Below are 10,492 nucleotides of genomic sequence, written 5' to 3'. Positions count from 1 at the left end.
AGCTCTTAGAACAGTACTAGAACAGAGAAAGGACTCAATAGCTATTTCTATTTTATATTCAAATATAAGCACAAACAATTCACAGTGGAGAAGCCATAACTAATTAACAAATACAGAGAAAAATTCAACTTCACTAATAATGAAGGCAAGCTAAAATAAAATTTAATTTTTACCTTTCTGGTTTGGTAAAGACTGTTAAAATTACAACAGAGAATTCATTCTCTAACCGTGGAGGTCATGTTCCTAAAAATGTCTTTGGATGAAAACATTATGATCAGGGAATTCACGGTTTTAGGTAAAGTTAGGGGAAAGGGAAACCAAACTCTTTAGTAACCCTATGTTTTAAAAAGGTTTCAGGCCACCTCACACCCATTAGGGTGTCTACTATCAAAACAGAAAAAAGCAAGTGCTGATGAGGATGTGGAGAAATTGGAAGACTTGTGTACTGTTGGTGGGGATGTAAAATGGTAAAGCCGCTATGGAAAACAGTGTGGAGGTTCCTCAAGAAATTAAAGATAGAACTACATTATGACCCACAATACCAGTTCTGGGTATCTACCCAAAATAATTGAAAGCAGAGACTTGAAAAGATATTTATTTATACACCCATGTTTATAGCAGCATTATTCACAATAGCCAAAAGGTGGAAGCAAGCTAAATGTCCATCAATAGGTGAATGGATAAACAAAATGTGGTGTATACATACAGTGTAAGATTATTCCGCCTTAAAAAGAAAGGAAATTCTAATGCATGCCACAATATGGATGAAACTTGTGGATATTGTGCTAAGTGAAATAAAAGCTATCCACAAAAAGACAAATTCTGTAAGGTTCCACTTACATAAGATAGTCAAATTCATAGAGACAAAACGTAGAAGGGTGATTGCCAGGGCCTAGGGGAAGGAGGGAGTGCAGAGTTGTTCAATGGCACAGATTTGCAGTTTTGCAAGACAAACAGAGTTCTGGAAATGGGTCGCACAACAATGTGAATGCACTTTACACTACTGAACTGTACACTTAAAAATGATTGAAATGGTAAATTTTATGTTATGTATATTTCACCATATTTTTTTAAAAACTAAGATATTGTTTTTATATTTTAAATTTTTATTTGTATTAAAACAAACTCATAAAGAATTACCGATTTTACAAAACTTAGATTGGTAACTGCTTACTGAACAACAATTTTCCATTAACCTCCCCTTGTTGGAGAGCAGCCTCCAAAGGCCTCCCTAACTGGCAGTTTCAATGAGATATTTGCAAATTAGTTCTAGTTTATTACAACTAATGGACTTATGAAGAAGGATTTTGGTGTTTGTTTGCATATAATTCTCCATCCAAATGGTCAGTGCCTGTCCAATTATCAGTGGGACTAGATAGTGTATTGCAATTATGTAATGCAATTATGAAACAAAGCAAAAGGAAGTGTGGTCCAGGCAGAACGTGCTATGGAAGGTCCCAGCAGGAAGACGAGCTGGTGCACTGTCCTCGACTGAGCCAGTGGTTCCAGCCCAGGGATTCTGCTGCACTGGGTCTGGGCTGTGGCCCTGTCGCAGCTGTTTGGAAAGGCCCCTGGGGGTGCACCTGTGGAAGGGGGTGGGGTCAGGGAGGCTTGGCCTCTTCTCATGCTCCTCCACCAACTTGAAGTTTGGTCAAAGTGGTGGGTTTCCAATTCCTGAGTTTTGATTTTGCTATAAAATGGAAGAGTTGGACTACAGTGGGGTCCTCATCCTGTGACATGTGAGGGAAGTGCATGGGCTTTTGGGGTCAGGCCACTGGAACTGGTACTCTCTCCTGACCTTTATTTCTCCCTGTCCTTTATTTCAGTCCTTCCCAAAAGTCTGACTCCCATCTGTGCCTGTCGGCCATTGTCTCAATTCAAACGTTCATTAAACAGGTTCATGAGACAGTTTCAGGAGCCTCCCAACAATTTTTCCTGGTACCAGTCTTGATCCTCTCCAGTCCCTCCCCCACCCTCCAGCCGCCCCACCCCCCCATCCCCACACCCTCAGACTTCCACTGTGGTTGGAGTTTATGGCTTGTCATGTGGTGTTTGCTCTGCCTTCTACACCAGTCATTGTCAGGTCATCAAGACCCTGGCAATCACCAGGGTGCAATTTACATTGTTCAGCATGGTTCCCATCATGCAGCTTTCTCCTTTCCTCAGCAAACCCTCAATGTCTTCCTTTGTATAAGAAATGAGCCAGGATGTTATTATGAAGGTTTGCCATTTTTATTTATTCTTCTCAATCAACGAAGTTTTAAGGGACTTCCACTTTCCTGGGGCCTCAGTCAAAGGCTCTTTGGGATTTTAATTTTGTTCCCCTGGGGCTAAAAACCAAAATTAGAAAGCTCCTTGAAGGCTGGAACTTTGCCTCCTCCACTATTTGTTCCCAACCCTCACATGGTGCCTGGGATATTTACTGAATGAATGAATCCATCCATCTAAGATAAATATTAGAAAAAATCCTTTTAAATTCCCTGGGGTCAAAAATGTATAGAAGAAACACAAAACAAGCACTGAGTGTTCTTACTTATCTCAGGTCCCCTCTTGCCATAACCACTGTCATGCCTCCTACTCTCACCTCCCCAGCCTCAAAGACCCACGGCAAACCCACGGCTTCCTTATCTCACACTCGGAGCCCACAAGCTCCAAATAGATATCCAGATGTAACCTAAAGGGACAAGCTGATACTCGGGGATCGAGTCTATTCACCCTCAGATTCCCACAGGACAATCAGCACTTCTCTTCACAAAATGGGATGTACTGTGGTCCAATAATGTTAATATTGGCACTAATTCCTCATCGACCTCTCCATACACCCTGAGGTTTAATGGCTCAATAGTGTGGAGTTGACATATTAGATGCAGGTAAGAGACAAGCCCACTTCCAATTCTTACTTCCAGGTGGCTTTCTATACACAGACAGAGAAGAAAAACACAGGACTAAATAGGGTCAGGAGGCCCATCTTTGGAATTTTAAGGTTAGGAAACGGATTTGTCTGTAACTTGATGGTGAGAAAACGATATCAGAATATCAACTCTTATTTAGAATGGACATGTGGGACGTCCTTTCTCATGGGCATTTTCAACATTAATTACCTAATACTGTTTTGTAGGGGTTTTTTTTATTAGGATGGCAGCCTCCCTTTTTTTTTTCTAAACGCACTCAGTTATGCCATCTGGTGGCCAAATAAATAAGAAACGTGCAATTACACTGTCGGTGTGAGCAGGGCCTTTGCAGTTGCAGAAAGTGTGAATCCATCCTTTCTAGAGTTTGTCCCTTTTCCCTCATTTTTCCATTAGAGTATATCACTCACTACACAAGGAATGCCGGAGCATTGAATTTGATGGTGTCTAGATTCCTACAGGGAAAGATAAGGAAGTTTGGTCTTGCTATGAGGGGACACTGGTTATGACAAAGGAAAAAGGACAAGTTAGGGATGGGTCCCTTGCTCATAGCCAACTGTTAAATGTTTACAGATGACAGAGGGAGAGCAAAATCCTTTTAGTGCATCCAGCTTCTCCATAAGAAGCATGGCATTTAAATCGAAAAGGGCGACCAACTATTGGTAAGCAGGAATCAGAACCCAACACCTGGAAAAGAACATAAAAGAAAGTGTAGCCGCTCTAAATGTGTTCACATTTCCTGGTCTGAACGGATTACATGCCAGAGTGCCAAAAAGAAAAAAATAACTAAGCGCATCACCAAGTCACTGTCGACAATCTCTGAGGGATCCTGGAGAAGTGAAAGGTGTTAGAAGGCTGGGGGTAGTATAGCTCTGACTTCCAAAGATGGGGAAAAAAAGAATGTTGGAAACTGCAAAGCAGTGGCCTTAACAATGACCTTAGGCAAAAATCCCCAAATGAGATACAAAAAGGTGTTTTGTGATCCCCTAAGAGAAGTCAGTGGCCATCAGGGGCCCACAGGGGCTCAGCAAGGGCAGGTCATGCCAGACTGTCCCCATTTCGCGTGCCCTTGTCAGAGCATAGACTGATAGGAAGCAGTGTAGTAGACCAAGGGTCTGCATCTGATTACGGCATTTCATGACATCTCAAATGAGATCCTGCCAGAACAAATGGAGAAATACAGAATGGGTACAGTTAGGAGAAATGGGAACTGATTAAATGACAGTATCCTAAGGTGCCAGAAGGTTTTCACCTCAAACCTGTGCTGTTCAATATTTGTATAGTGTCTTGTTTAGGTGCGTGTTTAGCAAATATGTAGATGGCACAGCGTTTGAACAAATAGAAAACCCATTGCATTCCAGAATCAGTACCTAAAATCCACAGACCAAGCTGATTCTAACAGAATGAAGTGGGTCTTTCCGCTCTCTCTCCCAGACCCCATTCTCTTGTTTAATGGGTTTTTCCCAAGGTTCCTCTTATGTTTACAGTTGTGCTAAAACTTGTCCTGCTTCCCTTGAATCCTCTCTCACCGTGGGGGAAAATGTCTTGTCCACCTTACCCTCAAGGATTCCCCCTTTCATCTCTCCAGCAGTTGGTCATCTCCCAGTGCTGGGACTGAAGTCATTGGGCAGCGTGTTCCTGACTTCCATACCACCCCCCAAAACAACAGAGTCACCCCATCAAGATGTCCTCAGCCTCAACCTCAGAGAATGGGCAACACGCCCCTCTGTTCCAGGCCACTCACGCTTCCTGGCCGTAGAGTCCGTCCTCCCTCCCCAGACCTCATTCTATTGTCTATTAATTACCCTCTCTCCAGCATCTTCAAGCACCCCATCTCCACTGCCTCCTTCCTTACCTTCCTACTCTTAAACAAACAAAAAGAAAAAAGAAACCCTTGCTTTTGCTCTCTTCTTTTTTCCTTCTTAGTAAATTCTTCAAAAGACTTGTTTCCACCACTCTCTGTTGGAGATTGGGTTCTCTGGAAGCAGATGCAGTTTGTGAGGAAAGATATTGATCAGGCATCAACACCTATGAAGTAAGGGTGAGGAGGCAGGACAAGGCAGAGGGCTGAGTTAACCTGAGCGCAGCCAGCCATGCCTCAGTGAGTCCTCAGAGGGCTTTGAGCAGGTTTGCCCCTCAGAGCAAACCAAACTGGGCTTAAACAGCAGGGCTTTGTGCCCCAGCCCTGCTCGGTCACCACGTGGGGCTGCCCAGAGAAATGGAAGACCCTGAAGGAGATGACAGCTGGTTACTGTCTGCTGAGTACACTCCTGGAGAGGAGCAACAAGTCCTTTCTCGAAAAGGGTGCAGGCAGGCACCTCTGTGTCTACCACATTCTCCTTACTTCTCATCCCTGTCTGGTACCACTGACATCCACCCTTCATCTCCCCTTTTATTTCACTTGCCCCACCCCAAACCCAGTGGGCATTTTTGGTTCTTACCTTAGAGCAGAAACTCTGCTACATTCACTGGATGTGTGCTCTCTTCTCTCTCTCTCTCTCTCTCTCTCTCACACACACACACACACACACTTTCTCTCTCAAGTCTCAATTCCCTTAATTTCCACTTCTACCTCTTCTTAACCTCTCCAGCCATTCCCTCCTGGCTTTCTTGGGGGTCTGGTTCTCCACCTAAGTGTTGGGACTCCCATCTTCCTCTTCCTCGTGCCCCCCAGGGTGATCTTGACCACTGTCACTGTTACTGTCATGGTTTTAATTCGCATTTATACGCCAATGACTCTGAAATCTCCTCTCCAGCTCACTCTCTGCCTCCCAAGCTTGCGACTCTCATATCTAATTGGTTGCTAGACATCTCCACTCGAACACCATCAGACAGAAAAGTTCTGCTGCTTCTTTCTCGCCATGTTCCCACCCCGTAGAAGGCTTTTTTGCAGTGCAAGAATTGAGGGACCCACTGAACCTGCTCCATCTAGCTCCTGCTACATCCTGCTACAGCCAGCCTGGCGTGGTCCTGTTTGGGCATGTGTAGGAAAGCGCTGTGAGCAACGGCCAGGGCGCTACACACAGAAACTTGCATCACTAACCCATAAATAGCTGATGGTGCGTGCGGAGGCCAAGAGGACATTCATCACTTCTTCCTCTATCACACCTACTACTTACCTCAGCAGGTGGGTGTCCCCCCAGGAAAGAGTTATTCAGAATTTTCTCGTTATAGGTGATGAGAGGCAGTAGTGATTTCTTTCAGTTTGTGTTTCTCCTAAAGGCAAGTTCTCCGAGCAGGTGATTTTTGGCCACACCTTTTATTTCCGGTCCTATAGCAATGTGTCAGAGGCATACAAAGGAGGCACTTCTCAAGGAAAACCATCTCCATTTTATTAAAATGTGTCATGCTTTGTGTCCACCTGTCCTCTCTTCCCAAGGTGGAATTTCCCATTGAATTCCATGAATATTTATCAAGCAAGTACAAAGTGACAAGGGCAGGGCTAAGTACAAGACAATCCCTGCCTTAAGAGACCTAAAGCGTGGTGCAAAGACTAAGTCTAATGCCAGTTTGCTGGTGACCACAGAAGCCACAGAAACTAAGCACTGTGTGTACCGGAGAAGGGAAATGTCTCTGTGGGGATAGAGTCCCAGAGAGCAGTTTCCAGGCTCGTGACCTCATGTGAAAGGTGCTGACTCGGGTAGTAGATGGCCGTCAGCTGTAATCAGTTAGCCAATTAGCCACTGATATAACTGCCGCGACTGCGCTGGTTGGTCGGTGGGTTGGTTGGCAGGCAGAGAAGCGGACGGCAGGTTGCAGGTCGTGTGGATCCTGCCTCCAGTGAGAATATAGTGGTATGACTCCCCTACCTATGGCTCTGTGGGTGTTCTTTTTGGCCTAGCCATGTCCTGCGTTCTTATGTGGGGAGCTGGACAGGAGGCCCCGCAGGCCGCCCCGCATGACAAATGGCGCAGCGAGCAGGGTCTCCTGCACAACAGTCTTTATCCAGGTGGGCTTCACACAGGCATCTGAGACAGACCTTAAAGGATAGATCAGATTTCAGGGAGTGAGCATGAAAGAAATAAGCAAGAAAGAATGATGATGCACAAGGAATAGAGAGAAAAGAGGGACAAATGGCAAAAGGCTATCCGAATATCATCAGAGAATTGCAAAATAAACAAATTATAACATTAAGACAATTTTCTCATGGCTACAGCCAAATACTGAGACTACAGAAATACCCTGGCAGTTAGAGAGAGGCAAGGTCATGGGAGTAAGATTATTATAATACTATTATCATAAAGAGGTGGGTAGGAGAGGAAAAATCACTGCCCATTAGCCCTTCAAAGGCCCCGCTCAGACCCAACCTCCTTCTGGACTTCCCTTTCCCTCCATCATGGACAGGATAGGGGTTAGCGGCTCCAGAACCCCACCTGTATCCAGCTCCCCACGGAGGATGGTGCTCGCTCAGAAGGAAACTGCATCTTTTCTGCTTTGCCGGAATGTCCTTAATGTTGCCTGAGTGTCATCCCACCCATCCCAGTTGTAACTGAGAATAGGCTTTCTAGTTTTTGACCTTAAGGAAGGAAATGAAGCTTCACAAGGACAAGAATGAGTCTGGTGACCTCCCAAGGTGAGCAGATGTTCCCCATTCACTTTGGGAAGACCCTGAAAAAGCTGAAGAGGAGTGAGGAATGCTGGTATAATTGTAATTGGTAACAAGGTTGGGGCTTTTAACACATTAAGCCTGCTGAGTAATTATAATTCCCGTTTACAGAGGAGGAAACTGGAGCTCAGAGTTGCAGTGTCCCATGGCCCCCAGGAAAAAGCAGGGGCTGCACCTGCTTTTCCAGAGGCCTTGGCTGCGCTTAAGGGCAGGTAATGCGGGAGTCTCTTGCCTATGCTATTTATGGATTTTGCATCTGGGAAGCAATTTGGGGAAGCAGCACTGTCACGCAGGAACACCTCAGGCAAACCAAACTACACACAGAGAGAGAGGGTGTTTGGCCACACATACATAACCAAACTCAATATAATGGCTTAACCAAATCGGAGTTTATTTTTCTTATCTGTCAAGAAGACAGCAGCAGGCAGTCCAGAGCTGATGCCGCTGCTCAGAGATGTCTCCAAGGAATCGAATCTCCTGCTAGACGTCTTTATGTCTATCCTTCTGCCTCATGGGTGCAAGGGGGCTACTCCACCCTCAGGCATCACACCCACATTTCAGGCAGAAAGGAGAAGGAAAGAGCCAAAGGCATGCTGCAAGTGAATCATTTTTCTTTTTATTTCTATCTTTTGTTTTTATATTTTGTGCCCTTTTTTTTTTTAAACAGAAAAACAACTGAATTTCTGAAAATTGCACCGAGCAGACTTCTGCTGATGACTCATTAGCCAAATAGTCTTGTGGCCACCCCTAGATGCAAGGGAGTTTAGGGAAGTGTTTTAAGCAGCATCCTGACACCCAGACAACCTTGAGTTTCCATTGTTGGGGGAGAGGAGGATAGCGGAGTTGGAAGCAGCAGCTTCACCTCCCAGAATGTATAAAGTTACATGGCCAAAGAAGATGGAGGAGCTTCTGAGGAAGGGCATTTTGAGTAGATGAGGGGGAGGTGATAATACCTGGGTGATTCTCCACCTGAGTGCCTGTGGGTGTGGGCATGAGGTTGACAGGAGAAAATGGGTTGTTTCATTTGCCTCAGGTCACTCAGATAGTTAGTAACAAAGCAAGAACTCAGCCATTGCCTAACCCCAAGCCTGGGTTTTTTCCATTACCCTATACATTTACAAAACAGGTTCAATAGACACAGAGACATCTGGGGGACTCTGGAGAGTATCCAGACAGGCACACGGTAGACAGGGCTCAACTCCTCAGCAGTCTTCAGCCAGAGTCATTCCTTATTTGTGTTTTCGTTAAATAGTGAGCTTCTCTATGAGACTTAAATTGATAAAGGGGCTAAACTGTCAGAAAAACAAACAAGCAAAGAAAAAAGCCATTCTGCTCTACAACTGTTCTGTAGTGTCATTATTCATTGAGCACTTTAAGATGGATCCAATGATTTCATACGTACATAAGTCCTCTGACTGGAAGGCGTGGCCAATGCATGTGGGCTCCAGGAACAGCCCATCTCAGCGTGGTGCCAGCATCAGAAGAATCAATGTCTGAAATTGAATTAAAATGAGGGCAGCTGAAGTCAGACACCTGCAGCATGATGTGAAAATGAGCCGTGAAACAGGCTGGCACATTCCCCACTCTCAGTGGAGTACAGAGCGCCCCATGTGAGCCAGACTGCTGGGAGCAGTCAGCATGCCTGGGAGATGGCTTCTTAACAGAAGGCGTTGGTCTGAAGCAAAGAATAGAATGCCGGTCTTCAGCTTACCTTTTGTGGGGAGAGAGCCCCAGAGAGCAGTTTCCAGGCTCTCGGCCTCACGTGGAGGGGTGCTGGCTCAGGTAGTAGATGGCCGTCAGCTGTAACCATTGAGCCATTGGCCACCAATACAACTGCCGCGGCTACGGAGGAGAATGGAGGAGAGTCGGTCGATCGGCAGCAAAGCGGACAGCAGGTCGCACGTCGTGTGAACCCAGCCTCCAGTGAGACCATAGTGGTATGACTCCTCTACCTATGGCTCCATGGGTGTTCCTTTTTGGCCTCACCATATCCTGCGTTCTTATGTGGGGAGCGGGAGCAGAGACCCCGCAGGCCTCCCTGCACGGCACCTTTATTCAATAGTCTGACATTGATTGGATGGCAGCCAGAAGAAAGAGACTGAGGGGGGTTTCGGTGATGACTCACAGATCTCTGCCAAGTAGGGGAGAAAGCTACCGCCCTCCATAAGGAAAGAGGCTGCAGGGATCTTTTGTGTGCATTTTTAAAAGACTCATTCTCACCCTGAATTAAATAGGAAAAGGCACTTTCTCTAGGCACAGGCAGTCCCTAGGCGCGTAAGCAGGGCAATAAACGGCAACTTTTGTGCAAATTAGAAAAAAGGGTCCCTTCCTCTGGCAGGCAGCCCATGCCCTGTACACAGGTGGGGGCTGAGCACAGGCTGCGGTTCAGCCCCACCAGCCCCTTTGCGAGTTCACAGGCAGGGCCTGAGGCGCCCAGTTCTCCCAGTGCCGCGGTTGTCTGTCGGACTGCACGGTCTTGTACTCTAGACATCAACGCATTCTCAGTTCCAGGCAACATCAGCCTTGCAAAAGAGGAGGAAGCGTCATGTCGTCTTCCTCCCTCATCCCCTTCTGTTATGTGTTATGTTCAGGTCCACGCATGCGCACACACACGCACGCACGAAGAGTCAGGGACATGTTGGGTTGATTTTAAGCCACTGAATGTTTCAGTAAGAACTGTGGTTACTAAAAATGGAACAGCTGGTAGATTAAAGGGGGAGATCTTATTGCTCATAGTTCCTGGAATTATATGCATTTGCCTCTTAGAAAGCCAACAAATAAACAGCCAGTGTGGAAATAAGGATTCACAGCAAAGTGAAGATCAAGGCAGCTGATGTTACAAGAGTAAACAAAGCAGAAATCGTGGGGCCTAGGGCCCTAGTACAGAGCCGGTGTATAACTCCCAGAGCTCCAAGCATTCGAAGGGAGGGTATCAGGCAGAGACCCAATATCCATTCTCCCACTCCTCCTTCTAACA

The 10,492-nt window shown here is 45.9% G+C and overlaps 1 long non-coding RNA gene across 1 annotated transcript; it reads right to left on the bottom strand.

Moving 5' to 3' along the window:
• Nucleotides 1-6,229: 6,229 nt before the first annotated feature.
• On the bottom strand, nt 6,230-10,288 carry LOC141571609 (uncharacterized). Its single transcript, XR_012496511.1, has 3 exons — nt 9,227-10,288; nt 8,918-9,008; nt 6,230-6,888 (listed from the first exon to the last, which is right to left on the bottom strand). It is a non-coding gene; the product is annotated as an uncharacterized LOC141571609 (long non-coding RNA).
• Nucleotides 10,289-10,492: the final 204 nt, after the last annotated feature.

The sequence above is a fragment of the Rhinolophus sinicus genome, linkage group LG05 (genome assembly GCF_036562045.2).
Source record: "Rhinolophus sinicus isolate RSC01 linkage group LG05, ASM3656204v1, whole genome shotgun sequence".
Taxonomy (NCBI): Eukaryota; Metazoa; Chordata; class Mammalia; order Chiroptera; family Rhinolophidae; genus Rhinolophus; species Rhinolophus sinicus.
Note: the sequence above shows the minus strand (reverse complement) of the source record. Positions and strands in the feature narration are given on the sequence as shown.